This window comes from Meleagris gallopavo, chromosome 2 (genome assembly GCF_905368555.1).
Source record: "Meleagris gallopavo chromosome 2, MGAL_WU_HG_1.1, whole genome shotgun sequence".
NCBI lineage: Eukaryota > Metazoa > Chordata > Aves > Galliformes > Phasianidae > Meleagris > Meleagris gallopavo.
This window is the reverse complement of record NC_139405.1, coordinates 76,259,559-76,284,920: the sequence shown is the minus strand read 5'-3', so window position 1 is coordinate 76,284,920 and position 25,362 is coordinate 76,259,559. Positions and strand designations below refer to the sequence as shown.

Sequence of the window (25,362 nt, the reverse complement as noted above, 5' to 3'; positions counted from 1 at the left end):
CCATTTGTTTTGCAAGAAACACCAGGAACCACACTGTGAATCGCAAAATTACAGACTGGCTACTGTTTGGGTGGCCTCATCACAGCTCTGCCGGAGCACAAATAAGAAATTTTGACTTTTTAACAGAGTCAGGAGTACTCTATAATCTAAATGGCTTCATAATGAACAAGCTCTTTTTTAGTGTGAGGCCTTATTCATTGCAAGTCTACTTTTTTACTTGCAGCATACCGTTAAAACAGCCACAGTGTTGCCCTGACTGTTTTGGTTTTGGACTAAACACAGTGTAGTAAGTCAAACATTATTGGTCACAATGGTAATGCAGAGTGCATATAATGTCTTTTTATTGCTGCAAGGCATAGTTGGAATATTTACATGGAATACATGAAATAACAGCAAGATTCATGTTCTGTTCCTTATTTGTAAAGTATTTTATTAAAAGGAATCTAAGTCTGAAGTTCATAAATAAAATAGTAATATCACGTATATCCAGATACTAGTTCCAGCTTGTTGATTTTAATAGACAAGTATAACACTTCAAATGTGGAAGCACAGTGGGTAATATTTATATGAAATCTCCAAGAACCATGGTATTTTGCTCATGTGGAATATCATGGCATTTTGCCTGGATCAAGTAACCAGCAGATTAGCACATTAACACTTTTAAGAAACATGCATGTAATCCACTCTGAATGTGGTCTTTGACTCCTGGTAGGAATACCTAATGATTTCCAAATTGACACATTACTTTATGAAGCAACTCAAATAAACAGGAGTTGCTGAGGGGTTTTTGGTAAGGATGTATGGCATAAGCACGCACACGTCATTATCAACACAAGAGACAAGATCGACTCTTTACAGAATCAGCAGAATCCATTGAGAGAAAAGAGAAATTTGGTTTCCCTTCTTCTTAAATGTTTCTAGTTTTACTGCTAAATGCACAAGTGGACATGAACTGATCTCTCTGATTGAAAGTTGGTCGCCACCTCAAGGTGGCTGCTTAGTAACAGTCCCTCTAAGATAGACCAGACTCACCAGCAAAGCCGATTGAAACCATTACCATTGCCTGATGGGAAGGTCACACTTGACTTTGCAGTTCAGGAATAGTCCACATGAGCCAGCCAGCCATGATTCAGTAGGCACAGGCTCCATCCTAGCCAGGAGTTCAGAGGGAAAAGGCAAAAGGATCAGGATCATGTCAGTCCCACGTCATTCAGCCACAGACACATGCCTTCAAAGCTGCACTCCAGCACAGATTCTTTGCATGGTTCTGGTCACACCATCAACCTCTATGGCCTTTTTTCTATGGGGGAAATGTTCATCCTTCTCTCCCTGGGAGCTGCTGCTGATAGCATGCTGATGCTGCATATTCATGATGATGAAGTATTTTGTGTTTGCAAAGAGGTGGTTGTGTGGGATACACATGCAAACTCAGCAGTGGCTCAGGGCCCCAGTTTATTTCAACAGCCAACTAGAGGGGAACAAAACTTTCTATTCTCAGGGTACTGTTAACTGAGTTCAACTTCTGCAGCAGAAGACAGCAGGGAAAACCCAACAATCCCCGTCCTGTGAAAGAAGAAGCAGAGTCTAGGCTGCGTGCCAAGGCATCCTATCACTACCCTTGTAAAAAATTTACCAGGGCTACCCCAGAAACAATGGCAGAGTCATGCTTGGCTGCTGTTAGTTGTTTTGAGAGGGAGACCACGAACAGGTCTCACAGAACTATTGCGACAGCCTCCATTTCCTGTTAACATAGTTCATGTGTGTCTTCTCCTTCCTGAGAAACAACTTCTATTAATGAAATTAACATAATTAGCAAGGATCCCTGCTTTCCTTAAAATCAACTATAGCTGTCCTGGCTCATACCAATCAAATCCTTTTTTCAGGAGTAGTGACTCTAAGGAAGCCAATAGGTTGAATCAGGGAATGTTCACTCAAAATAAAGGTGCAAGATCTCACCCTTTACCCTAACAGAGGCTGATAGGCTGATGCACATTTGACTTCTGCACTGGAGAATCAGGAAGGAGCATTGAGTTTCTAGACTTTACCATCTGCAGGTTATGTGTCGCCAAAGAGCTATCCAAGAAGAAAAATAGCCTTTCTACTCCCTTCACTTATAATCGTAAAAAAAAAAAAGAAAAAAAGAAAAAAAAAAACCTTTTACTTTTTACTTTACTTTTACTTGGCCTTTGGTTAAAATAATCTGGTTTAAGAAAAAAAAAAAAAAAAAGAAACATGGATATTTGCAGAATGCAATGATTCTAGAAGAAGAAATTCTGGGATTTGAAAAAAAGAGAGTCTTGCCATAACAGGAAGAGTTGAGCCAAACAGTCTTTTAAAGCCAAAGCTAAAAAGTAAAACTAAAAATTGCACTCCCTTCTTCTTCAATTGGATGCTGAGAGGATATTTCTTTTGCATTCGAGTTATCTGTAGAAAAAACTTGGATTGTAATTGAAATTTTAAAATCTTAATCATGAAGACCCTACTTGGAACATTTGCTTAGAAAGTGGCTCAGACATTAGTGAGCAACAACTGCTGTGAACCAAGAACACACTGAGCACACCATGTAAATGTCTTGTCAAAGCTCCTAGGTATGCAGCATCAGTGAAGCAGAACCAGCTCTGAGCAATGCTCCAAGAAAGAACAGGATGATGCTTGATAGACTGTAAAAAATAAAATAAAAAATAAAATATGAAGTACTCCCCTTACTTAAATTTAGACTGAAGCCCAGATTTTTGGAACATGCCACTCAAGTCAGGTCCTTCTCTCCTCACTGGAAGCCAACAATATTTTTGAATTTGGGTCAGATTAAGTGACTAGATTTCAGCCAAAAATAATTCAGGGTGGGGGGCAATCGTCAGAAAAATCTTGAAAGTTTGTGTGACTGTTTCAGAAACAAAAGGTTTCCATTTTTCAGGATGGATTCACAAGAGGTTGAGGGAGCTGATCACTTTCAGATGTGCTCACTGCAGAGGGGCCATTACATGCCTGCAGCTCCTCACCACGGGTGCATCAGGACCCAGGGTTGAGCAGCACCCGCCTGTCCCATGCTGTTCTATCAGATCCCCATACGCAGGCAGTTAGAGCTAGAGAAAACTGCGTAGATAACTGAGAGATGAAAATTGTTATGCTTCAGAGTTGCTTGGAGTAGGAAAGTGCTACATGAAGCTACATGAGGGATTTTTCCATGCAGTGAAAAATTGTTTCATAAATACAACGTAGCTAGTCATTGGGGTAAAAAAAGGTGCTAAAGATAGAGAAAGCGAAGAAAGTGCTTCTCTGGAGTGTTTGGGTCAGAAGGAACATAATCTGTTCTCTCCAAAAGTTTTATGGCTTTTTTATCTTTATAGAGCAAAGAAATTATAAGTAGTCTCCTATGTGGCGGATTCTCCCTGTTCCTCTCCCTCTAGAATCTTCTTTTTAAGTTCTTTCATTCAGAAAGGGCGAAAGGGTGTTTAAGCTTGCTTACGCAAGGGGCAGTAAGTATGACAGCTAGCAGGGGAACCTTAAAGAATCTTTCACCTATACACTTATATGGTCTTCAAGAAGCATTCTTGGAGTCATTGCTAGATTTCATCCTCATAGTGAACTGGACTGTTCACTAGATATGTTTTCTGCATCTATCAGTGACAGAAAGAAGCAATGGTTGGATGGAGTGTCTTGATGAAGGTCACCGAGGTCAGTCTCAGCCAAGGCAGGGAGAAGACCAGAGTTTCCCAGATCCCACCAGCCTCTCAGACATACCTTCTTCCTTATATTGTTGCTGCGGAAGGGATTACCTTCACAGCAATACCAAGGGAAAGGATCTGGCTCTGATCTGGAGGAGAATGAAGCAAAATCAGTGTGTTTGTTTGAACACTGGCTTGTTTAACCACACTGTATTTCCAGATGTGTTGAGTTTTGCTCACTGCATTTAAACAGCTGCATTGCTGTGAAATATTCTCCTCAGAAGATCCCTGTGAATGAACAAGAAGCAGGAGGACAGTAGTTCTTATTCTGACGATGGCCTGGGCTCTGATGAGATGACTGGGATCAAGTTGACACTCTTCAGTCACAGAACACTGCAAAAATTGCTGAGATTGATCAAAATTCTAAAAACAACATGGGATTAGGCCCCCAACCTAAAGGCTGGCACATATGTGGTGGCCTTCATCTGTCAGATACGTATGCAGCATTTGCAAATGCACCTCATAGTTTCTGCTGGAAGCAGAAAGAGTGGAACGAAAAGGGGACCACCCAGATAAGGACATGGAAAATGCACAGCATGTGTTCCCTGAGGGCTTTCAGAGATATTTTTTGCCATCTCACTGCCGCTCAGCCTGATTTTTCTGCCAAAGTGTTAAATTCAAGAAAAGATGTCTCTAAACCACACAACCAAAACCGGGTCATGGGAGTACTAGAAATCTTTCTGGAAATATCCACACTATGTTCCTGTTTCTTCCCATACTACTTTTCTGCTTGTTTGTGGAGGTGGGGAGGGGAGAATGCTGGCATTCTTTTCTTCTAAACAATATTTCCATGCAAAAGTTTGAGAAGCCAGTGAGAATATAACTATTTTGTACAAGTCTATTTTAATCCAGTAGAGATGCCAGTGCTGAATTCATTTATTTTACACAGCACAGAGAAGCAAGCACTCTGAAATCTGCACTGTGTGAGGAAAAGTTATGTTTTTATAATGTATATGTCTAATCCACGTCTTCTCACTCAGCCCACCCTTTCCATGCATGCACACTCACTGAGTTAACTTCCAGTTTAACTCTTTATTACAGTATCTAACTGCTTAATTGCTACCATTTAAACTCCAGGTTTGCTGTAAGCACAAATTAGCAACATATAAATATTAGGAATTTGCTAAAAGAGGACAGAAGTAAGGAACCTTAATTTAATATCCACCTTCCAAGGTTTATAACTGAATCCATACTTGTATTTAAATACCAAATAATCTGTTCATTATTATGCATAGTTTTCAGTCAGTGTAACAAAAACATGATGTCGCAGTCATGCTGTGAGCTCTGTAGCTAGGTTTCCTTGTTTATATTAACAGCTGTAAATACAGCCTAACATGGTCTTGACTTAAAAGCAGATTTCCCATAATTTCAAGAATTCACCACATTGTGAAAGCTAAAATTTCAGAACTTTTCTCATGTGCATATTGATTATGCCCAAGAACAGCCTGAAATGCTACAAATGTACTTGCAGTGGCCAGTTTTAGAGCCTCTGTATTAAAAGGGCCAGTTTTTCATTTTCATTAAAAAGTAAAATCAGCTTTGCAAATATTTGTATATAATCCTACTCCCCGAATGTCTTGACTGCAGCCTGCAACATTCCACATATACTGTTGAAATGTACTTAAGGACATTGTTGTGTCAAGATTTCAAATCTTTATTCCTCCATTTAAAAATACAGGTTATAAAACCAAACTAAAGCTGCTTAAATCAGTTAAAGGGTTTTCACTCAGTCAGAATTATTTTTTAGTGCAAAGGTTTACTTTCCTATATTTTAACAACAGCACTGGAAATCCTGAGCTGCCTTCTCACACTTAAGAACGTTGAGGAGAACAAGTTGTGCGTAAATAGAAAGTCAGGTGAAGAAAAAACCTATTAGAAGGGAGTGTTTCTGTCTTGTAAAATGCAGCAGCACTTCCTTCTGATAAGTTGTTCTAATGTGAGTTAGATCTGCAAATCCTGGGTAGAGCCAACCATTTTGGCATAGCACACTGAGGCCAAGGAGGTGAGGGTCTCCTCTGAAGGAAATCCCACAGTTGTACAGAGTTGCTGTAGCAATTTATTATCGAAGGAGCTTCCATTCACAGGGTCTCACAAGGATAATGTTAGGGATGTCAGATATATGCAGAATCTACCAATCCTATTAGAAGAGTTCTAGGGATCTCACTGCTCCCCCACAGGTTAGAGATGCTCCCGGGCAGACACTGCATGGGCACACCAGTAGCTAATATGCCACCACTGGTGCACAGCTTTACTTGTTGCGCATCTCCTACCAGCCACCTGTGTCCAGAAAACCTCTTTCAGACCAACACAACACCAAAGCTCTGCAGCTTTGTCACAACAATTATATTTCAGAGAAATACATGTCTGTGGTCAGGACATCCCATGAGCTTAGCTCCTAAACATGCAGGGCAGGCTCATAGGCCAGGCTGTAGCCAGGTAAGGTCCACAGGTACATGCAGAAGTTAGAGTCCAAGTGCTTTGACCTGCTCTGAGGTCCATTCTCCAGCAGGAGCCTCTCAGGAGCCCCGGTACATTGCTGCCATCCTGTTCCAGTGAGCAAGTGCTGATGGAGAAACTGATGGGACTCTCACATGGGACTCTGGATTCTCTTCTTTGTAGAGTAACAAAGCTGTGATCACAGATCTGGCACATGAGCTGCTCTTCTGCTATATACTTCCCACTTCAGTGATCACAAGTGATCTTGTTCAAAACTTAAAGGAACCTTTAAGCACTTTGCACATCTAAGAACTTTGCCTAGTTGTACTGACAATGCTAAAATATAACTTGGATTGACAATAGGTCCACAGGAATCTTAGAACATTTCTCATCATCTCATGCAAATCATTTTTGCACATCCAAGATCCTGTTCTACTTACTTGACTTCTCAGAGGACAATTAAAAACAGTGCATAACAGATGGCGTAGCCAAGACAAACAGAGGTTAAATGACTTGCCCAGGGCTGGTAGCGTCTAGCAGACTGGGCAACGGGAGTCCTGGGTATTAATTAGTTAATATTTGTACAATACTAGGAAAATATATAGGTCTATATAAGTATTATTGTAAGGCAGCCCCTGCAGTTTGGAGAAGCAGAGGGCAACAATGCACAGGCAAGTGCAAACATCCCTCCTTGTCTCGTGGCATTTCGGTTGTGCATGGGGACAAAGCATTCCCAGGGCACACCAGAGAGGGAACGGGAAAGCGAGGAAAAAGAGATCCCACCCGTGCAGTGCTGCTGCTAGGGATTGTCAAATGGGGCTACATGATTGGCTGCATTTACCAGAAACCTTGAAACCAAATCTGTGATATTTGTGAATGTTTACAGCACTGAGAGGTGCAAATCTTTCTGAAGTGCTACAGGACCTGCGTGCCAAGCTGCTCCACGCTCTGCTGCAGTCCCAGGAGGAAGGTCAAGTCCACTTGTACTAAATGAGGATCTGTGGGAAAGGAGGAAAGAACCACAGTGTTAGATTGCTCTTTTTTTTCTCCAGCTCTTTGGGGCATTCGTCCTGCTCCCATGACTTCAGATCTGACTTCTTCTGATGCCTTTTTGAGTCCGCTTCCCTTCACCTTAGCACCAGCCTGAGAGAGACATGTTCCAGTTTTACTCCAAGACAGCTCTCACTCTCCAGTGCTCTTGACATCGTCATTTTCTTTGCCATATAGTTTCAAGAGCAGTGAATATTTTTGGGCATAACCTTTCTTACACTTGCCTAGAACATGGAGAGGTTGAGATGCATTTTCCTCTACAATTTTCAAATCATTCAGACTTCCCATTCACACTTCTAGAATTTTCATCCATCTCTCATCATCACGAGTTCTGCTATTTTATTCCCATCATTTAACTCAAGCCTCTCAGAATTTCCAGTTGGTAATTCCAACATTCGTTTTCATTCAGTTTGGGATAAAAGTCTCAAATTTTAATAGCGTCTCCTCAAAAATACTGGCATTTCAACTTCTGTATGTATAGGCAAGACTTTTCAACATTCCTAATTGTCAAAGTGCTGACTTCTGTTTAAATTACTTGACTATCTTTATTTTGAATAAAACCAACACCAAGGTGCATTACCATTCCTGTGCAGGTAATATTTCTCTTTTTTGTAAGTCAAAATCTACAGGAACCTGCACTTCAGTGTAATGTAATCTTTACTGCATGATGCAATAGAAAAACTGCAGTGTCTGCATTGAGAAATGAATGGTATAGATATGGGCCTCATACAGAAAGGAATAGAGGGCAGCAGCTTTGGAGATGTCCTACAGTTGTCTCCTGGCAGTAAGCTGATGCTCGTTCCTGTACCACGCAACCTGAAGAGTTGATTGTGAGTTACACAATGGCAGGCATGGGTCTCCACGTCCCTTTCTTTTCCCCTACGGATATGCTGTGCTTTTATCTGAATTATTATTTTTTTTAATGAAATCTTGTAGATCTTTTAAAAATTGCTGGCTGGATCAAACTGACTCTAAAGGAAGCCTTTTCATTTTTGCTACATAAAATATTCATTCCTGAGAAGCTGTCTTTTCAACTGCAAAATTATTTTGACAAAAGCATCCAAAACCCTACAGTTCAGCTGAAACAATTTCTTTTTTTGCCACTGCTTTAACCTGCACCACTTGATGCCTCATTGAATTCCTCATATTTACTTATTTAACATCAAATCCTCTTCTCCATAATCCCCCTCCAGACTCTTGCTCCTGTCCCTGATGTCACTCGGTGCTACATCTTCTCTGTCAGCCAGCCAACCTCCTCATGACTGTGCAGCCTAAACCAACCTGCAAAGCCATGCAAACTTCTGAGTCTGGTTTCAGGTTAGATTTTAGGAAAAAATTATTCTCTGAAAAAGGCAGTCCAGGGAGATAGTAGAGTCACCGTGCCTGGAGGTGTTCAAGAACCTTGTGGATGTGGCACTGAGGGACGTATGTGGTCAGTGGGCATGGTGGGGGTGGGCTGACTGCTGGACTTGGTGATTGTAGTGCCTTCTCCAAGCTTAATGATTCTCTGATTCTATGAAAAATTGGTGTTATTTACTGGCTTTAAAAAAAAAAATGTTACTGGTTTCAGAAGGGTTGTCAACAATTTCAGCCAGTTCCTTGAAATTGTTAGAGAAAAACAAGTAAAAATATGAATGCATTTTTACTCAATTCTTACCAATTATCAAATTTTTCAACAACATTTTTGATTGCCAGAATCTGAGAGCCTGTTACGCAGACTGCTTTGGAATTTTAAGTTACGCGGTTGATCTTGTGGTTTAAAAACTTTTGGAGATTTTCCTCTTCAGAATTGCTATTTCCAACATAAAATATAATAAAAATATGGAGTGTAATCCAATAAAAATATAAACACAAAAATAAAATATTCAAAATGCAAAATTTGCAGCCAGGCTTGCTCTTCTTCTCCATATTGTGTACCAAAACTCCCCCTCAATTGGGTACACTGGCAAACCAGTGAATGCCAAGGCAAATGCAAATCTTCTATATTCCTCTGAAGCACCACATTCTGAATGTAATCAATAAGTGCAGATGAGAAAGCACATTGCTGAGACTGCCTTGGCCACCTCCATTCTTTGTTGCATTTCTCATGGTATGAATAACTCAACTCCAGATCCTCAGGACTCCCAAAGCTCTGAGTGAAGCCTCTTCGTTCAGACAAAGGGTTGCACTCCTGCTATCAAGCCTGCACTCAAGGAGCATCATTCCTCGGTCTAAGGAAGCACATGAACACATTTTCAGCTGCCTCAGATGAGGATTGATTCGGTGCTGTGCTGAACACATCCAAGGAATGCCAAGTACCCTCAATTCCATTAGCTTCAGTGGGAATTAGAAGGCTCAGCTGTATTTAATATTTTACGGGGTCAGGCTCTGAAAACTGTATGAGCGTTCTCAGTTCCCAGTAGGCCAAAATTCAGCAAAGCATTTGGTTTGAGACTTAACTGTAAACATGTGAATGGTCCCCCTGATTTCAATATGACTATTCTCATGATTAAAGTTAAGCATATGCCTAAGTGTTGTGCTGAATTTGGGCCAAAAACTACTGTTTTCAACTTCTACACAAGTTCACAATAGGAAAACTGCTGGTCTGTAATGCAATTACATTATTTTTTATTATTATTATTTTTCTGAAAGACTAACATGAGGCTGAGTATGTTTAAAATGCAGTGGCTACACTGCTTGAATAAAACGGGGTGTTCTAAGGAAGTCTTGGTTATTTCTGCAAAGCTATTAATTTACTGTTATTATTGTTATTACTACTATTATTCCTATGTGAATGCAGAACAAGCACCTATCCCAGAGACTTGGAGCTTTTGCTATTCCTAAAAGAATATAATCCATACAGGAAAGAATAACAAACTCTCTCTGCATGACAGCAAACATCAGCCAAGTGACAACTAAAAATATCCCACCCTCCCCAGAGACCCTCAGCCTCCTGTACATCCACAGTCTGAGAGCAGCAGTGACTAATGGCTGCTCTGAACATCCCCACCATTCTCTCCAGGGTCAGAGGAGCCCAGGGGCCAGCACCTCTTGTTTTTTTGGGATTAGAGAGCTCTACCTTGAAATAGTATCGACCCCCAGGTGGCAGCAGCTTGGCCAGTTCCTATCTGGGATGGGCAGATTTCTTCACACAGAGAGGCCAAGCAGATGCAGAGCCCGTATAGTTCTCATCCTCCTAAAGCCCCTTGCACCATGAGGAAATGGGGTCTCTGGCACTGAGGAATAGAGGGACTTCCCAGAAGGTCTCCTAGGGCATGGAAGAGAAACAGAACCATTCATCAGCCTGCACTTTGGGCCATCATGCATAATGTCATTTAAGAACTTTATTATACTCCATGGAGAGAGGACATAAGTGTGGGCTACCCAAAGCCCCACTCAGAGGCTGGGAGGAAGAGAGGATCACTCGAGGCTTACTCACCTCCCAGGACCCTAAGTATATACAGCTCTGAGCAGCACTGGAGCCATGCGCCAAGAGGCCCAGGGCAGCAGCACCATAGAGAAAAAGAACAGAGTCTGTTTCCCCATGTCCATTTTCCTGCTGATGTGCCTCTAGACCAGCTCCAGAGATACACATCATGGCCACACGTGAGCTCCCCTTCTTCCTCCCCAAGTTTTTCTCCCCTGCAGCAGGAGTTTACCCCTCAATATCCAAGTCCGGCCTTTTCATGACTCTATGATGGACAAACCATAAAACGTAGTCAGCCAGCTGTTGTAAAGGCACTAGGTGCCAGAACAAGGTTGCATAAGAGATGGGACAACTGCTTGTGAACAGAATCCCAGAACCTGTTGTTCTCAGGCTACATCTCCCTTTATTTTGACATCTTTCACTACCGTTTTAGCACACAAGCTTTGGCATGCGTTCATCAGCCACACCAACAAGATAGCTTGTTGTGGTATTTTCTCAGCTAGGCTGATTGGAAAATGTTCCCTGCTTTTGCTCCAAGCTGTTGTAGGAGGATTATAAAATCAAAGCACCAGCTTAGCCCAAATCCATAAAAACATAATATTAAATCCCAAACAAATCTCTCTTGGCACTTGTGACAGAGAAATGGCATCGAACTTATAGAAGAGACTCGGGCATGAGCTGCAGCACTGCTGGGATGCAAGGAGGATGAGTGACCCAGTTGGTGGGAAAAGCAGACATGGCTCCTCACCTTCCTGCCTTAGCCTCGGCTGGCTTGCTGGTGGAGGCTCCTGGGCAGAGACACATGTTCCCTGTACGCATTCAGGTCATCCCTCAGAGGCGTTTCCTGGGCAGCTTGGTGCTTCCAGCTGTTTGTGATGGAGACCTGGTCCAACACAGGGCTGTGGCACAGCAGTGGGTGGCTGTACCTGCTGGGGATGCCTTTCTGCCTGATCCCAAATTCTATGCTGTAGAAAACAGATGAAGAACAAACATAGTCGGGACTTAACATTTTGACTTAATCCAGCAGTCAGGGGGACTGCTGAATTCTCATCCTCGCTCACTCCGTTGCAGCTCACTGTGGGATGTTAGCCCAGCTCCTGGGGCTCCCACACTCCAGCACGGGGCTCCCCCCTCACTACTCACACTCTGCTGCCCTCTCGTGGAACCGGGGCCGGACATTCCAGCCGCTGCTGCCCGTGGGCGCCCACGCGTGGGCAGCGGTGCGGAAGCCGCAGGTGCACGCCCGGTCCCGTCCCACTGAGGACGTGGGGGAGTGCAGGGCTAACGAGAAACACCTTTGCACAGTGCCGCTGTGCAGCAAGCGGGTGTTGGCGGGAAGGCGTCCTGGAAAGAAGGCCCCGCCGCCCATTAATCACTTCAGGATGTCTCAGACGTGGGCAACAGCGCTGCGGAGAACCCAGGCCCTCTGACTCTTCAGTGCAGCATCGGAGCGTTTAACAATAACAGTCAACAGTGCTGATGCCTGTGAAAATACAGATGTAAGCCAGCTGTCTGTCAGGGTGAAAAATGTGTTTGTCTTTTCTTTTTAACATGTCATTTCCCTCTTGGACGTTTGCTGCCAGGATATCACGTGCTCCCTGCACCGAGAAGATGAACCATGCTCAGATGGAGGGCGGGTGTCCTTGTCCCGCTGCTACGCTTCTTCCTGATCTAAAGCTGAAGCACAACATAGCTGATCAACTTCTTTCTTTGTGCTCACTGCACCAAAATAATTTCCAGTGCTAATTTCTAGCCAAAGCAAACCACAGATTTATTCAAAAAAAAAAAAAAAAAAAAAAGGATCATAAGAGGCACGAGAGTGTGTGTGCTTGGAAATACAATAGATGTAAAGAGCGCAATAGCACTAGATGATATAGCAAAAGCTCAGCTACACAACAGTATTTATCTACATAGCCACCACTATTAGCTACGCATTTTCACCAGCAATGAACAAGAGCCTGCATGCTGTGCTCATAAAAGCCTGCACCAGCAGAGGTGACCCACTGTTTCACAGCTGCTATGGCAGTGTTGTTGCTGAAACATAGCCCACCACCTCACCTCACTGTGCTCACATATGCTGTTTGGTCTCCATAAACATTCAGCAAGCAATGATGAATGTCAACAGAAGCAGTTTTTTCCTCAAGGAGCTATTCAATGCCACACCTTTTCTTCATCCACGCTCCCATGTCAGAAGCCATTGTGTCAGACCGCCCCTTTGCTGCCAACTGTCACACAGCAACAACATGTAACAGAATATTGGTGGGAAGATTCAGCCTCTACTGCCATACCACCAACATCCACCTCTGACTTTGTGGGCCAATATAATAAAATAGGAGGCATTACTCCTATTACTCTTTGTATGTAGTGCCGTTTCTCATTTCCAAACCCAGAGTGAGGAGAAGCTGTTAAGCATCTGACCATGGAAGAGGGGGTTGTAGATGTTCTCAGGTAAGGAGCTGCTATGGAAATCCCACCCAGCGAATGCAGAGAGGTGCCATCTTGTGAGCTACTGGCAGGAGGTGTTGTTCTTCTGGGATCTTTGCTCTTCAGCAATCTGCTGAGAATGTAATAAACTGAGAGAGAAGAGACATCATCAATTGCAAATGTCCAGCTGTAGATGTTCCTTCCAGTTGTAGCTGTCTCTGTTCAATGCAAGGGAGTTGGACTACGTGAACTTTAAAGATCTTTCCAACCTAAATGATACTATGATTCCATGATTCTAGCAAATGAAAATGCTCCAGAGCACATTCCTCAGCACTGATGTGTTTCTCTTTGTAGAGCTGAAATTCCCTGACACAGCTTTGTCCTTAGGTAACTGGCACTGTCCCAAAACAATTCCAAAACAGAGACTGGAGGGAGCAGAGTGCAGCAGCCAGTCCCTGTGGGCAGAGTATGGCCCAACAGTTTTGGAAGATGACCTTGGCTGCCCAGATGTTGGCCACTTTCTACCAGTTGGTCTCAGTTTTAAAGAATGTTTGTGTGTACATCTGATGCGTAGCAAAATGCAGTCAGTATGTTCAGCAAACTCTATGAAATGTGTTGATGACAATCTCTTGACGTGTAGGTGAAGAAAATCTAACAGAGAGAATAGGGAGAGCATTTCTACAGATTTGGAAATAAAAGTCTGAAAATACAAAGGTGGACACTGAGATGAGAGTGACCACAAAATGACACCATTTATGATCTGCAGGACGGGAAGGAGGGAGAACCAAGATCAAAATGGTAGCTTTCAAGGAGAAGGAATTCAGAGAATAGGTAGGTAAGATGTCATGTGAGGACGAATTGACAGGAAATAGAAGATAAAGAAGATAAAAATACTCTTAGTTGAAATAAATATTGCACATAAAAAAGTAAACCATTCCAGAGCAGCAGCAGAAGAAGCAACAGTAATAAATGAACTTGGTTAAAGCATAAACTCTTCCTTGGCTTCAAACACTGAAATACACACACACAGTGGAAACCAGGCTAGACTGCTAAATATGAAAATAAGCAATGTGACTGTAAGAGACAGAATAGGAAGGCAAAGGCACAATATAACAAGAGGTTATTCTGAAAGAGGAAAATTAAGGAAGTACTGAAGGAAAGCTTTTGACAGATTATCTCCTGGAGTCTAAAAGTTACTTCACTTCATCTTTTGTTGAAAGTAATGTATAAAATTGAGTGAGTGAAGTGTAGCATGACAGAGAAAAGGTAAGATCTGCTAAATAGGGGAAGAAAAAGCTAGAAAGTTCTTAGGTAAATTAGAGACTTTTGTATCAGACACATCGTTCATCATACATGGCCAGAGCTCTCTCAGACTAATTGCCAACTGCAGTTACTTTGGAAAAACTGATAGAGTTCAAGTGAGGATGCAGAAGAGGGAAAAGGATAAGCAGCATTCCTGTCTCTAAAAGAGCACAGCTGGAAACATAGGTGTGATGCATTGGCTTCAACCCCCAGAATAGGGCTGGAACAAATAAAAAAAAAAAATTCATAAATGCCTAAAAGTCAACGATAAATAACAGCCCAATGGATTGCTCAAAGCATGCTGTACTGATTTATCTCTCTTTCTGAAGATGAATAAAAGGGAGATAGAAAATGTTTGCAAACAAGGTGAATTCAATGAGGAAGTAATCCTGTTTTCCATCACTTACAGATTTAGAGCAAGAAATAGTTAAGTGCAGGATGCACCGAAGAAGCTTGAGGCTGGACATTAGAATAACTACTTGGAAGCACTGCCTTCAGGAAGGCTCCATCACTGAAAGTTTCTGAGGACAAGCCAGATAAACATCTGAGAGTGATGCCTGAGGAACAGTAGGTTTTTTCTAGTGGCTGAAGAATGGACTAGATGTCTCTTACTTTCCCCTCCAGCCCTGTTATCTGCTTCTCTGAAAAGCTGAGGATAAAGAGTAAAAAAGTTACAGTTGTCCTGTTCTATTCAGTGGAAAGCGAGACCTCTAGTGAAGGGTCTTTCCTTCATCATTTTTTCTCATATTTCCATGCATAATTATGATTTTGAAATTCCTCAGAAATGAATTGCAATGGTATAGCTTTCTTAGGGAGTGCGTCATAGTTTAACATGGACACTTTGTTCACCATGTATCTTTGGTCTTCTAGAAATAGTGATTTTGTGTCAATTTTAACGAAGATCATTGTTATGAAGAGCTTAGACACACTGGGGACCTCACAACCTGTGCAGATAGGTCCAACCAGTAAGTGATTATGCTGGCAAGGTTATAGAGCACCCACAAACTACACAAAGATAGTGAATAAGGTATCAGGGAAGCGACTGCTGAGATCTGTGCTTGAGCTGGCTTCTTCTTATGCTTTAGTGTAGTTCTACTGTCATCATGAGGAACAATTTAAGCCAAGGGCTTTTCCAATCTAGAAAAAGATTTAAGCAACATAGGAACAATCTATCAGCCCGGGTGGAGATGTTGCACGAAGACCTGTGATTTAAAAAATAACCTTCGATTTTGTTGTCTAACAGATCTGTTCAGCAGCATAAATACACATAAATATTTTTGACAAGGACAACTATCTCCGGTCTGTTTCAATTCATTTTAGTTCAAGGAGGAAATAACTCTCCCTGGAACCCAAATCCTCCAAATCACTTAGGCTCCATGACAACCTGCATGGAGGAAGTTGTGCTAGGGTAGCTGGCTGCTCTGTTTCATTTTTTAGAAGTCAGATGAAATTATCTTGACATTCCTGAAGTGAAGTGTTGCCAGAAGTTTCTTCTCCATGAGACACAGAGATTTTTTCCTCTCGGTGAGAGTGAAATCTTTTTTGACATGCTGTAATGTCACGCAAAATGGAAATCTTGAATTTCCAGCCGTTCCTGGCTGGTCAAAAGCCGCCTGTGCTATAAAAAGACAAAATAGCTTGAAAGAATTATAGCCACCTCATGGCTGGGACACAGACGCTGTGGCTCAGAGGTTCACACTTGCTTACTTACTCCCTTCAGCTTTCACTGATGCTTTGGTTCCCTGGTGACACAATTGCCTTTGAAAATGTTTTTCTGAATGATTGCTTCTCAGTTGTACAAGAAAGCTACCACAAAGACAGTTGTGGGACCCTAATCTTCAGTAACAGGACAGGGAAAATTATGCATTTGTTTTCCTGTCCATCTGCTCTGCAGTGATGATGGGACCTAAAACAGTGTTTCCATTCAGTTTCTTTGGTTTAATAATCATCAAATTCTCATACAGACTTTGTGTCTTGAGCCAAGTTTCTCTACTAACATCTTTGCTCCTGAGATGAAATAAGATCAGATTTATTGAGTCCAGCCAGGGCATAAGGAAAACATATAGCTATTTGTTTGAAAAGAAAATGCCTAAAATTCCTTCATCTCAGATAATTTACTCCCTGCTAAATATCACATGATGTAAATGCATGCAATTCATAGCAAGTTTATGAATCAGAGCTTCTGAAGGCTGATCAACATACAATGGACAATGTGCCATGGGCCAGGACACAGGAGAATGGTACAAAAAGAAAGCGTGTTGTTCATTTCAGGTTCTGCTGATGCTGAGTTAAATGCTTACATGAAATACAGATGAATAAAGCTACTTACACACCCCTTCAAGCAGAATCTTTTCCCTTTACATTGCCAAATGTAAAGTTCTTGAATTTTCAATGGTCAAGAATGAAATGATTGCATTGCTAAAGTAAAAATATGTGTTGATTTTTTGCTTCACCCTTTGTGCATTTTTCTTTTAACAGTGATCACATGAAAAATAAAATTCAAAGTTTTATAGGTCATTGTTGGGGGAATTTTTCCTGCAATATATCCAGATAAGTTGTATTTTGATATTTAGATCATATGAGGATTTTCATTTTTCTTCATAGTAAATGGGATATTCACTCAGGTCTTTCCCTTCAGCTCATAGATTTCTTTTAGCAATGAACATGCTGGTTTGGATAAGCCTTTTCTCTTTTGAATCTGCCAAGCTGAAATTCTTCACAGTACCCCAGCATCCTGAGCTACTTCACCGTGAACATAGTGCTAAATACTACTTATAAATGGAAGCCTCGGGACAGTTTAATTATACAAAAAAACATAAGACCTGATTCTCTTATCTCTTGAGTAGAAGAAATCAGCAATGAATATTTTGATTGAATAGAATTTTCCTTAAATTTATCAATATACTGAATAGAGACATTTTCCAATTTTAAGTATACAAGAGGCAAATATTTGCAGCTGATTCTTTATGTGTTTTGACCTGCCAAGGAGTTGGTCTAAACCTTTACGTTCTATTTCAACCCCCTATCTTTTGATCCTAAACATCTTTTTATTCTAAAAGATATGGAAAAGATTTGTGTCTAACAAACGAGTACCCACAGATTGGCGAGTGTTGTTGGTGAAGGGTGTTACGGTCAGTTACCAATACTTTATGGAACAGTCAGCCTAAACCCATTCTCTATAAAAAGAGGGGTTCATTTTGTATTTGCATGTATTATAATTCTGCATAAACATTTACAGATAAGTGTGCACTAGGGAAAAAGTCAGCATTAGTACAGCAGCAGGCTAGAGTAGCTCACAGGTCTGCTTTTCCTGTCTGGTTTCTCCTACTTGGTAATCTGCAGACTGGATTTATGTAATCCGGTAACTCTGGCCTGTTTATTCAGAGTTTTCCAAATTTACCCAAACCACTCTGTCTGGGAAGCTGCCTGGCAATGTGCACAAAGCCAGAATTACGTGGTGCTTTCCTGTCCTGCCTGGAAATGCCACAGAAACCATCTCTGCAGGGGACCTCAGAACTCACCCTTCCCATTCCTTGAAAGGAAACAAACCTGCTGGTGGTGGAAACAGAAAACCGGAGTCATTAACAGTTTTCCTTGCTTACAGAGTAGAAACTCTGCACAAGCAAATAAAATTCCCCATCTCACAGACCAGCAGCTTTCTGTAAGTTTTTTCAGGTTCAAAAGCTTTTTGATACACTGAGTCATGGCCAGCCTCAACAAAATCAATAATTACACCAAATCAGACAGTTTTCCACACCGTCAAGTCTTTATTAGTGCTTGCTCAAGGGAGATGCTCCTGGAGAGGAATGAAGGCCTTCCACTTGTCCCACTGTCCTGGGACTTGTGGCGTATGGAGCCAGAGCTTCTGTCGGATGTTGCCTCTATGAACTTAAATAATTCAGCAAGGGCTTGGTTCCTTCAGAAGTGCTCACCAGTCTATAATATGTACCCACTCACAAGTGGTGGGATGGTGAGCATGACTGAAAACCAGGTATTCACCTCCCTGTGACATATTATCTCTCTTTAAGCATTACAACCCAGGGGCGGAATCTTAATTAATATTCAGAGGACTACCACAAAGCTCACAGAGAGAAAGGAGAAATTTATTTCACCCCAGTTTTAGCCCTGACAATGCTCTTTTCTTCTAGCTTTGCAAAATTAACTATGGAATATGTCACTGCAACGAGCCAAAAGAGATGTCACTAGCAGTGCCCTCCATTTCTCCAGTGCCCCACCAAGTCCACTTCTGTTGGATGCAGTTCTCACCAAAAGCCTCCAGCACAGCTGATGGAAATAAAGGTTGCACTCACCCCTGTCTTTCCAGAGTTGCAGCAGGACTCTGGAATACCAAAGGACATAATTTGAACACAGAAAACAGCAAGGCCTCACCTCAGCTGGAGGGGGAACAGCAAAACAGGAGGAATGGCCATTTCCACACAGATTGTAAGAGATAGACTACAGACAAAATAAAAAAGAACTAGAAGATGAAAAAAATAATCACACAGCAACAGAGAGGTGGCTGGAAACCTTGGGAAAAAAAAACAATTCAACAGAACATCAGTATTTTGAGAGTCCCAGCCAGGAAGCAGGACACAGATACCATGCAGTAAAGTGCTGCCAGACATGTTGGTTATTGATTTTTCTGAAGATCCCACCTGAACTGAATGTGTGGACAGAACCCAATGAGAGTCCCAGATGGAGTAAGCAATTGTGGAGGCAATGGACTTATTACTCTTTAGAACACAAGGGACCAAGACAGGTTTTTACAAGCAGCTAAAACGAAGAAAGAGATCATATGGGAAGGTGCTAGGCTCCTATTGTTTCCGGATATAAGTCCTATAACCCAGGGCAAAAGGGAAGAATTAACTGTGGTTAAAAAAAAAAGAGAGAGAGAGAGATTGAGATCTGAGATACAAAATGTGTCTGCATCAGTTTCTCTAGTGTGTCAAAAAGCACAGTTCACGCAGAGAGAAAATCAGCATCTCTGGGGGTGTGGAGGCAACACAAGAGTTGCTGTCAAAAGCATCTGAGACAAAGAAACTCCACCAGTGCTCTCTGCAACATGCCCCATTTCCTTTGCTCTCAAGTCCCGGTAGAAGATGGACTTGGAGTGGATGCTGGCACTCTGTGGGAGTAGAGGAAAAGCATTTATTAATGCTCATTTCTTTTCCTCTGTCTTTCTCTTGTGTCATCTCTTCTTTGACATCACACTACTATCTACGTAGTGAAAAGTACTTGCAACTGCTGGCTGGAGTTTTAGGATAAACATATCCAGCCCATCACAAAAGGGTACATGGTGTGACTGTAATCACTTTACTGACACCACACATACAGTTATCTATTTTGGCATTTTTATTCACCTCCTGAATTTTTCATAAGTTAAAAAACAACATCAGTGATGTTAAGAGTCACCCCACTTTTTCCATAGAGCTGAGTCCAAAAGCCCAGGCAATAACTGTTTGGAACTGCTTCTGTGATTCCAAATCAGCTGCTTCTGGTTTATCCAACATCAGCCCCTCACACGTGTGAGCACAGCTTAACGCCTGCCAAGAGATCTGCCACCTCCAATAGCTGCTGCTCCTGAAAGCACCCCAGGAACCACCAACCTTCCCGTCCCCTTTTTCTCCTCCATACACCTCCCTCATCACAAGAAACAGGCCAGAAAAACAGATATAATTTTCTCTGCTTATTCTATAGATTTTCCAGACTGTGATAGTAATGCTCCACCACCAGAGGTTGGGCTTGTGTCCCTACTTCATTTGGATACATGCAAATGTGTTGAACCAGAATAGTGTGAAAACCACCTGCTAATAATACACACTGAAAGACAGTGGCATTTGATTGCCTTCTCCTTAATCATTTTATTTTCTTCAATAAAAGAGTTTTGCTGCTATTCTTATATTACAGTACAGTATGAAGTGAGAAAGGAGGCTACCCCATGCAGAAAGATGCTGAACTAGAAAATAAACAAACAAATCAACAAATAAATCAAAAGTCATATCACATTAAATAAAATGTTCTGCCACCACAGGTTATCATTTGTAACCTAAGCAGAAATGCTTTAACTGTAATGTTTCCTTCAGACAGTTTTGTCAACTACATAAAGGTTCCAGCTGGTGGCTGTTGTTTGCAAACATGGTGGGAAAGCCAAGAGACCCCCAGTTCCTCTTCCTCCTGGTCTCAAAGGAAGGTTTCTCTAGGAGGGATGGGGAGAAAGAAGGAAAGAGAATGAGAGAGTGGGAGGAGTAGGGAGGAAGAAAAGAAAGGAAAGAGAGGAAGGAAGAAAAGAAAGGAAAGAGAGGAAGGAAGGAAGGAAGGAAGGAAGGAAGGAAGGAAGGAAGGAAGGAAGGAAGGAAGGAAGAAGGAAGGAAGGAAGGAAGGAAGGAAGGAAGGAAGGAAGGAAGGAAGGAAGGAAGGAGGGAGGGAGGGAGGAGGGAGGGAGGGAGGGAGGAGGAATGGAGGGAGAAAGGGAGGAAGGGAGGGAGAAAGGGAGGGAGAAAGGGAGGGAGGGAGGGAAGAAGGAGGGGAGAGGAGGGAGGGAGGGAGGGAGAGAGGGAGAGAGGGAGGGACAGAGAGAGAGAAGAGAAGAGAGGAGAAAAGAAGAGAAGAGAAGAGAAGAGAAGAGAAGAGAAGAGAAAGAGAGAAGAGAAGAGAAGAGAGAAGAGAAGAGAAGAGAAGAGAAGAGAAGAGAAAGAGAGAGAGAAGAGAAAGAAAGAGAAAAAGGAAAGGGAAAAAAAGAAAAAGGAAAAAAAAAAAAGGATATTCTTCCCAATATCCTGCATTCTTGTAATCTCTTTCTTTTTAAAACAGCTCTTCAGTTTGGAGGGATATTAAAAATAGAAGAGTGTTAGATTTGGCAATAAATTAATGTCCAGATGAAGGGAAAACAATTACAAATTGGAAACAGATTTATTCACACTCAGTGCATTAATGAAAACGTTAAAAAAAGCTAAACTGGGTATACTGTGTGGAAAAAAATAATGGCCCAGCAGGTCTACTTTTTATTAACAACTCATCAGTAAGCAGGTTGTAATTCATAACAAAGAATTTACCCCGAGGAACACCACAGGACTGTGAGCTTTTTAGTTTCCTAAGAAAATACATATGTTGTTCCACTTGGTTTCCTTTCAATAAAACCCACCAGTTAGCACTTCATTTTCAAGCTGTTCTGACAAATCAGGTGAGTTAGCTTTGTAGAAAAAACAGAAGCTAACTTTTCAGCTGAGAATTTTAGGGAATTTTTTAATAACTTAAATAAATTTCCCAAATGGCAAGGAAGCATGATAAAAGGCTGAGAAATGAGTTTTTTTGGAGCAGCTTGAAAGAATTTTTCTTTTAATTTGCTTCATTAATTTTTCCTGAGGAAATATTTAAGGATACATCCCTTATTGCTAAGGTATGTGTTTGAGACAAAAGGAATTTTTATGAATTTGGTTGTATTTTTATAGTGTCTTGAAACCTGATTAAAGATACTGATGAAAACCTGCCCACTAGTTTGCTGCTATGCACAAGGCCAAGAATCAAGGCGTCAAGAATCAGTTTTGTGAAGGTAATATGACGTGTTCCTTAGAACATATAAGTCTTGCATCGTTTAATCCAGCTGCCCCTATCACCTGCACAGAGAAAAGCACTCCTGAAGAAGAAAATAATCAAGAGGCCAAATAGAAACACAGAGAGAATTATATGAAGTGCAAAGAAAGAAAAAGGAACTGAGGTATAAAATTCATACAAATTTAAATAAATTACTCCAGCTTAAATTACTGTAGCAAGTGCTGGTCAGGACATGCATTACTGGACCTGCCATCAGGCTCTGATGTTCCTTCCTGGTTCTACCAGCATCTGTTACGGCTGAGCAAGATCCACCATTCAGTCTTATCTGCATGTGGTGTGGAGGGACATGATTTAGCAGTGAGTTGTTAGAGTTAGGTTGAGGTCGGACTTGATAATCTTGAAGGTCTTTTCCAACCTGAGCAATTCTACGATTTTATCACTGTACATCTCAGAAGGAAGAAAAAAACCTTTCTTATAATTCATTACTGTACTCAACCCTTTGATTTTATTTGAGAAAAATGAAGTAGAGCACAGGTATGGCACACAGCTCCAGGAGATCACTGAGACTTTTCCCATCAACTTATCATTTCATATACATTGCATATCAACCAAACAAAATGAACCTTCTCCGGGATTTCCAAAAATTATAACAGAACATAATTTGAGGTGTAGAGGAGACAGGATTCCTATTATTTATCTTTCCTTACTTGGCTATAGATGGGCACTAAAAAAAGCAAGGACTATTAATGAACAAGTGCTTACATGGAAAAATCATTATAGCCAACAAATTACGGCCAACATACATCCAATTGGAAATTAATTCTCCAAAAGGAGAAACAATTGGAGTTGAGTTTCAACAGCTTCTCTTCCATCTATCACTCCATTGGTTGCAAATTGAGAAGATCGTCAATTCTCAGTGGAAGAGAAATGCGCAATTGCTTGTATCAGAAATGCTGAGACACAGGAGTGTTGGTTCATGTATCCCTGCAATAACTTGGTTGGGTCAACAGAAGCTCCAAGACCACCTACGACAGGTGACAAAAGTATCTGTGATGTACATACAGATTATAAAGCTCACATGAGTAAATCCAAGAGCTCTTTCAGACTCAACAGTAAACTTTCAGAAGAACTGATTCTCCATAAAGCTGCTTAAAGCAGTAAAACTCTCCCTGGAAGATAATAGAGCATTTCTAAGGCAGCACTTCTCAATCTTTACTTCCAGAGCCACTACAGAAGATCCAGCTGCTGAGATACAGTAGTCCAGCTGTGTCAAAAAACAACCTATTTCTGCGACTATTGGGCCACAGTAGGAGTTAAACATTGATATTTCCAAAGCACTTCATTTGAGAAATGGTACTCAGGCAAAGACTTAATGCTTAGAACTCTCTGCTGTGACATATAAAAGGAAACAACCCACTCCCTCTTCCATTACAGTAGGTCTGGGCCATGGTATTCTCTGTAATTAGAGGTGGTTTGAATGCTTGAGGATGCAGCTCATAGCTTGGAAAGTGTAGGCAGCTGATGTATTTAGGTACACGAAATCACTGCAAGATTAAAATTCTTATTGTGTTCATCCACCTTTAGCCAATATTCAATTTGTAATCTGTCCAGAAAAAAATGAGATCATATATCTGCTACTCAGATTATTTTGCTATCTGCCAAAGAATGCTTCTGGGAAGGGTTATTCCTCCCAGTAGAAATGTAGGAAATAAGTTGGAAAACATTAATTCATATTAATAAAAAAGGCCTGTGAAGACAACAGCTGTTTGATCCTTAGATAAACTGTAGACAGTTTTCACTATTTAAGTTGCTGAGTGATGTACTGTAGGTTTACAGGGGAAAAAAAAGGAGCCAAGAAAAAGAGGAGAGCAGAAAAAAAGACTGGAGAAAATATTTGCATGCATACTTTTTGTAGGAAAATATAAATGTGGCTAATGAAATGGACTTGTTTAGATATTCTGTAACTCTCCCTCAGAGATATGGAGAAGATGCTCGCTACCAATTTCTAAGCTCACTTCAGCAAACACTGCCTGAATGTCTGCAGTGCGACCCTTATAGGGATGGTTTTTCACGTGTAGGTGCTTTTGAAACACAGATCGACCAGATCCCTACTGAAAGTGAAAGCAGAAACCAGCATACAGGGTGTGTCTGCTCCAGGGACAAGTGCAGACATGAGGGTGGTCACAGCCCCTCTGAATGTTCTCTGGCTGTGCCTCATCCAGGGCTTAGGTTTTCTCAGCTACGTCCACAGTGTGGGGTCTTCAGAGATCATGAGAGTGGACTTTCCTCTGTCTTGGTCAAGAGAGAGAGGGGCTTGACACTGTGAGTTTCTCCAGCTTGAGCTCTGAATGGGAAGGCTTCCCAGCTTCCACTTCTGCTAGTTAAACCAGTCTAACTGAGTTCTTTGTATTTTAATGACCCAAGTGCCCTGGATACTGAATTCACAGGATATCTCATAAATATGAGCTTGATATCAAATGTAAATCATTCAGCTTGGGGTTGTTTTCTTCCCATAAATCCAGATTTAATATATATTTCCTAATGTCCCCACCTGACTCCTGCTGCTGAGAGCCATAGGAGCTGGGGCTCACCTGTGGATGTTCACATGGAGTTGGACTAGGTGACGTGAGGGACCCTCTGGGAGGCCTGTTGATACAGGTTTGTCAGTGGAACAGACAGCTCACTGTGGCTTCCATTTACAAGCTTCTTAAACTAGCTTCTAAACTAGCTTTTAACAAAGAAAATGTGTTAAAGTACCAATAAAACTGCTCTAATAAGCCCTCCATAGCAAACTCCTAATTGAAGCTCATAAAGAGAGCTCTAAACAGTATTTAAAGTGCAAAGAAAACATATTGGTCCTCAATGCAAACAAGTAGATGTAGTGCTGATGCATTTTATTTGACCAACATGAAAGCTGCAGAACACAAAAATGTAGGTATGGGATGTGTGTGGTTAGAAAGCTGGTTATTGGCCTTACAATCAGGTTTAAAATCTCTCTCTACAACTGGCAAGGAGTTGTACAACAGCACATCCAACCTGCCCTCATCCAGAAACTTGTAAAAATGCTTTATCACTTATTCCCTTTCTTATAATAACAGATGTACCTGTACCTGAAATGGGACAGTAGCATTGCTCACTGCCTTGTGATTTACTTCTGCATTCCATTGGTCCTGTGTCACAGTTTAGGCCCTTCATGACAGCACAAAAACTTAAATTACTCTGCACCGTGTTGAGGGCTTCCCATGACCCTTCTTGACCCCTGCCAGGCACCTGCTTGCTGAAAGTATCTCACTGACTGAGATCCTCAGTCAGATAACCATCAGGCTCCTCCCCAACATGGAGAACACATGGCTTCTCCATGGCTTAAGGGGAGAGAAGTGCATACAAATGGTAAAGTAGAGGAAAGGGAAATTACATTTGAGAATGGTGTATCTTGGAGAAAACATGCCAACACATAGCAACACATCT

At 41.5% G+C, this 25,362-nt stretch overlaps 1 long non-coding RNA gene across 1 annotated transcript; it reads right to left on the bottom strand.

Moving 5' to 3' along the window:
• Positions 1-455: 455 nt before the first annotated feature.
• Positions 456-13,302, bottom strand: LOC146545040 (uncharacterized). The gene is made up of 3 exons (XR_014881488.1): positions 11,366-13,302; positions 10,270-10,458; positions 456-7,159 (listed from the first exon to the last, which is right to left on the bottom strand). It is a non-coding gene; the product is annotated as an uncharacterized LOC146545040 (long non-coding RNA).
• Positions 13,303-25,362: the final 12,060 nt, after the last annotated feature.